Consider the following 6,421-nt stretch of genomic DNA (forward strand, 5'->3'; position numbering starts at 1 on the left):
TGGAAGAATTATGATGGTATTATTGAGTTATTAAATTAATTTACGTGATAGCCGAACTGTTTTGAACTTCTAGTAGGTAACATCAGGAATGCCATTTTGAATTATTTTTTTTTCTTATTATCGGCTGGAAATATGTGAAATAAAATGAAGGAGTTATAACCCTTGAAAGAGCTTATGGTTTAGCTTTTGTTACTGTTAAAAGATTAAATGTCAGAAAATTTAAGCTTGGATTAACAAATACTAGAGTTTGTTTTCAAATAGTCATGGTGAAAATCCTGCTAGTCTTTTATGTTTTCTTGTGGAATGAATCAAGTGCACACTTGGCAGTCTTTGGAAAAGCAAGAACTTAGAGAAAAAAGAATTCATTTTTCCTTTTTACACATAGTTCAGGCTGACCTTGAACTTTGGATGATTTTACCTTTACTAATCAAATGCTGAGATTACAGGTGTGTGCCACCATAAGTGGAATGAAAATTCATTTCCAAGATGAAAGTTGTAGTTTTAGGTGAAAGAGACCAAATCTTTTACTCTTGAACCTAAAAGAACCGAAGCTGTGTAGGAAAATTTGTTAGACTTTGAAAGAAAGTTTATTGTACAGAAAAAGAGAAAGTAGGAGTGTTGTTTGGAGTGTTAGTTGCAAACACAAAATGGAAAAATATGTGATTATTTAGGTAAATGCCAAAAAGTGGGATTTCTGAGTCATAGTGGAGCTCTATGTGGAATACGTGAGGAACCTCCATACAGCTCTCCAAAGTGGTTGAACAACTTTATATTGCCACCAACAAAGCAATAGGGTTCCCTTCTGGCCACATCCACTCTAACAACTGTTGTTATTAGATCTCTTGATTATAGCCATCCTCGCCATGTTAGGTGCAATTTCAATGTTGTTTTCATTTGAATCTCGTTCATGGCTAGAGAGGTTGAGCATCTCTTCATGTGTCGATTGAGCATTCTTATTTCCTCTTCAGAGAAGTTTCTCTTTATGTCTTTAGCCCACTTATCAGACAGTTGTTCCTTTGAGGATTTGTTCTTGGAGGATTTTATCTTTTGAGTTCCAGGTACGTTTGGAAGATCTTCTCTCTATCCATGACCTTTCTCTTGACCTTCCTTGCTATGTCCTTTGCCATGCAGAAGCTCTGCTGCTCATACTATTAGATTTGTCCAACCTTCCTTTGATTCGTTGTACTTCTTGATCTGTATTGAGAAATTTTCGGCCTGTCCCTAGTAAAACTATTCATTCTTCTATCCTTACTAAAGCTACCAGCACAAATATATTTATTGCAGAATTATTTACCATAGCTAAGATAGAGATCCTATCTAGATGTCAGGATCAAGAAAATATGGTATAGGGGCTGGGAAGGTGGCTCAGTGGTAGAGCACTTGCTTTGCATGCTCGAGGCCCTGGGTTCGATTCCTCAGCACCACATAAGAAAATAGCCGGATGTGGCTCTGTGTGGCTCAAGTGGTAGAGTGCTAGCCTTGAGCTGAAGAGCTGAGGGACAGCGCCCAGGCCCAGAGTTCAGGTCCCACGACCGAACCCCCCCCCAAAAAAAAGATTATATGGTATATATATCATATATGGATAATGGAATTATATATAATAAAATAAATTTATATATATTATGTATAATTTTCTTTAATATATGTATTATATATACATAATGGAATTCTATGCCTCCATCAGAAAGAATAGCATTGCCCCATTTGTTAGAAAATGGAAAAACATGGAAAAATTATATTAAGTGAAGTAAGCCAGGCCCAAAGAAACATAGATCCTATTGTCTTCATTTATATATATGCAATAAACAATATATGTCTGGGACAAGCAGAAAAGATTTAAAGCTATTTACGTATGACCATAGAAATGAGGTTAAGCTAAAAGAACCCCAATATAAGGACACAAGTGAGTTTTTTGCTTTCTTGCTATTGTTCCTAAACTATTTGTAAAGTAGCATGTTATTTTTTTGTGTTTTTTCTATGTTCCTCCCACATGATATAACCCCTGTTTTCATGATATTTGGTGTCAGTGCCCTGTATTTTGTACATACACTTCTCTAATTTGGGAAAAACAAAATGCTTAAATGGGGACACAGGTTAATCCATTGTGACAATGAGATGTACAAGACACTGTGCTGAAAACAAACTTTACAAATTAGGCTGAAAGGAGGGAGTTGTGGAGGTTGGTTGGAAGGGAGCATTGAATAAAAACAAAGAAAGTGATAATAATGCTTAATAGGAAATATGCTCATGGCCTTGCTCACACTACTGTAACCCATCTGTACCAGTATTTTTAGAAAAAAAATGTATTTATAAATTGGATAAAGTATGTTAATTTTTGAAAATTTGTATGGGTGATTTAGACCTTATTAAAACAAAAACTTAAACAGCATAGAAATCATGTCATACAATATCCTTACTACTGAAGTTAACAAATGTTGGCCATAGTGTGGATAAAAGGAACTCTTACAGTTTCGGCAGGAATATGAGTGGGTTTAGAGAGCCACAGTGGAAAACAGTCTGATTATCGTAAAGAAATCAATGTGAGAACTACCCTCAGCATAACTTATACATTGGAATAAAAATGTTAATAGAGCGTGCAAGTGGCTCCCATCTTTAATCCTAGCTATTCTGGATGCTGATATCTGAGGATTTGCTTTGAAATAGGCTCAGGCAAGGAAGTCCATGACACTCCCATCTCCAATAAACTATAAAGAAAAACCCAGAAGTGGATCCTTGAATCGAATGATAGAGTCCTAGTCAGGAGCACAGACGAAGAGACATTGCCCTGAGTTCAAGCCTCAGGACATCCAAAAATAATAGCAGAGGCATACCTGGAATAAACAGAAAATATCCACTTCAATTAGCATTTCAGATAAACAATATATAATTTTTAGTAAAAGTATGGTCATGTGATATGAAATTCATCCTGGTATTCCATATTTCATCAGACAATTCATTCCTTGTGCATAATTCATTAACACAATCTATCACTCTCCAAAATCTCTTGTGATTTGTCTACTGAAAATTCAACAAGTTAGAAGGAACCCAGTTAATGATGATGGTTATTGGATCAACAGAGTTTAGAAGAATATACAGATAATGCAAGTTAAGCAAACACCAAGTTAGAATCTGAGTGATCCACTGAAAGAAAATGAAAGATGGGAGGACAACTGGGAGTCTGCACATAGAATTATTATATAGAGATACTAATATGAATAAATTTGGAAAATTAATTATTGAGTTCAGCAAGGATGATTTTACAGCAATGTTAGTAAACAAGAAGTTTTCAAATTAAATAGATTGCATAAAAATGTTTATCAGTAAATACTGTCCATTATATGTGTGGTCAGAGAACACTGGAACATGTGAAAGCAACCAGAACAAATATATTTATGACCACATTAATATTATAAATGTGGCCTGACTAAAATATGATCTGGTTACGTTGTGACATAGGTGCAATATGAGGATTTACCCAAACAACCAACCAATTTAATAAGTGGTCATTTCTCCAAAAGAGTACAAATGACAAATATATAAAGAACTATTTGACATCCTTTCCTATAGAGAAAAATGCAAATCAAAAGAAACTGAAATTCTGTGTCTTTGTCGTCAGAATAACTATACTCAAAGCAATAAAACAAAACAAATAAAAACTCCAAACACATGATATTGAAGATGTTGAGAAAATAGTAATCTCTATGTTATTTAAAGCAATGTAAATTAGTAAAGCTACTATGAAAATCACAATGGAAGTTTCTCATTAAACTAAACATAGAGCATATGATCTATTAAAGCGTAATTTACATAGTCAATCAATACAATCAAACTAGGTGACCCTTTCAAACAATGAAATAATCAAAAAAATGTAGTGTATTTACAAAGTCGATTATTCATACATCAAGAATTATGTCCTTTGCAGGAAAATGGAGAAAATTGAAAGTCAAGTGTTCTATATTTAGAAGAAAGACTGATGTTATCACATATATTTTTATATGTGCATTTAGAACCTTAAATAGATAACATACATTAAATAAAGAGTATTTTGCAGTGATGATTTCAGAGAAGGAGTAGGCAAATGGAGTAGATTGAATGGGGATCATTATATTTTTTACAGTCTTATGGAAATGTAATGATGTAACCCAAGATGCTTTTTATTAAAGAATATTATATAAATGCAGGTAAATACTATAATGAAATTTCTTTCTATAAATATTGGCTAATATAAAAGAGTCACCAAAAATCAATATAACTAAGATACATTTCAGTTTTTTGTTAGATATAAGTACAGGAATTGATTCATTCTAACTAAAATTGTATATGAATGAAAAAACACAGAATATGAATATAACAAGAAATCAAATGGAAAAATATGTTAAAAATGAACTATATAACTGGGATGTGGAGAGGAGTCAGGTGGGGGAGAGTTAGGAAGGGGATGATACCGTTCAAAAGGAAATGTACTCCATACCTATCTGTAAACACATTGTATATCATTTTTACAATTTACATTTTAAAATTTCAATAAAAGGAATTGCTAATAATAACCAGAAATTTTGAAAATGTATTCCGGAATTGTAAGTCATCTTAAAATATGAAGCAAAACAAAGCCCAAAAATGTAAAACGTATTTCAATATGATTACTGGGAAAGAATCCAAAGAAAGAAGATGAGAATTTTTTCCTTGATTTTGGTCGTACTACTATTATAACTCATGACTTCCTACGCACTCTGCTTGCTTTATTGGCTAATGCTTTGCTAAGCGAACTATCTCCCAGCCCTGGTTTTGTTTTTAAATTGGAGATGGAGTCTATCAGATTCTTCCCCTTGACCTAGCCTGGAAATGTGACCCTATGATTTCCACACTCCGGAATAGCTAGAAATATTCGTGTAATTTTTATTTAAAATACTTTTTTATTTTGTAACTACTGTACAGAGGGGTAACAGTTACAAGAGCAAGGTAATGAGTACGTTTCTTATCAAGCATTGTTACCCCTTCCTTTGTTTTTCCCCTCTCATCCCTTCCCTCCCATCTCCACAACTACACTCCCCACAAAGTCCCCAGCCTAAAGTGTAAAATCCGTTTTTCAACATAGTGTCTTCTACATCTCATTGTTGTCAGAGGTCAACCTGTAAACTATTTTGTTTTTCCCTTCCCTTCCCCAAAATATATCATAATTTAATACAGGGGAAATGGATTATACCATGGGGGAGGGAAATACAAACCGATAAAAAAATCACATGGTACCTAATAAATACTTTAATGACAAAAATAACCAAAAAAATTGTTTCAATTCACCTGTAAGAAGAAATGGTCTACTAAGCTCACCTTACTCAACAGTTTGGAGTAGGCGATGATTTCACTATTAGCCCATTTCCCCAAAATATTTGTAAGTATTCTACGGGACTTGGGTGATTTATTGTTCTTGTATTTAGATGCAATAAAAGCTAGAGAATAATAAATTAAACAGTGACATATATAGCTTCCAAAATATGAGTCATTTTTTAAAAAAAACTAATAAGAATAAAAGGATATGAGAGCAACTGTCATCTACAAGAATTTGTTCAAGAAAAAAATGTGTTTGTCATGAACCCATTAAGAGGAAGCTAGGTTAATCAAGCTGGAGTTATTTTTTGTACTCCAAAACTACAGAAAGAGATGTAAATGGTAAATCACAAGAGAAATCACCATCCGACTTAAAGAAAGGATGTGTAAGAAATCTAAAATATGAGTGGATGTCTTTGAATAATATTTAAATGTAAATAAGGTAAAGGAAGAGATGAATGGTTTGTAACAGCATCAGAACAGAATTAGTTCAAGAGTATTTTTTTTTTTACCTCTGTGCTCTCAACCAAGGAACGGTCTGGTTGTGTATATATAGGTAGACAGAGGAGTTAATATGTGGAGAAAAAGGACAACCCCACTGAGCTCTACCCTTAGTCTCTAGTATTCCAAAGTTCAGCTGTGGTAAATAGGAGAGAGTGGGGTAACATTGTCAATGTCAATGAGATTTTGAGAGTAGAGAGAGTGGATATTTTGCAGTACACAGGCATTCTATTTTAATTTCTAAATTTATGGTGTTTATGAAAGTCCTAGCATTCTCCAAAGATTTTACCTACTGCAACAGGTGCACCTAGTTATTTAGATTAAGAGCATAAACCAATGCCTTGTTTTCAAATTCTATCTGAAGTCTCACCTGAACTGATGTAACAGTTATATTAGCTGTAAGGTAAAATGAGAGGAAATGTTTGTTTATATACCATGCATGAAAGTCTTCCTACCCTTATAAAATAGCAAAATATTTAATGGCAAAAAATGGAGAGATTATATACAAAGCTGTTGGGATTATAATATAAAACAAGAGGAAGAATTAAAATCAAAATCAATCCAGAAATTTTCATTCAGTGATTATATATATATA

This window comes from Dipodomys spectabilis, unplaced genomic scaffold (assembly GCF_019054845.1).
Source record: "Dipodomys spectabilis isolate Male_0828 unplaced genomic scaffold, ASM1905484v1 ptg000164l, whole genome shotgun sequence".
NCBI classification, from domain to species: Eukaryota; Metazoa; Chordata; class Mammalia; order Rodentia; family Heteromyidae; genus Dipodomys; species Dipodomys spectabilis.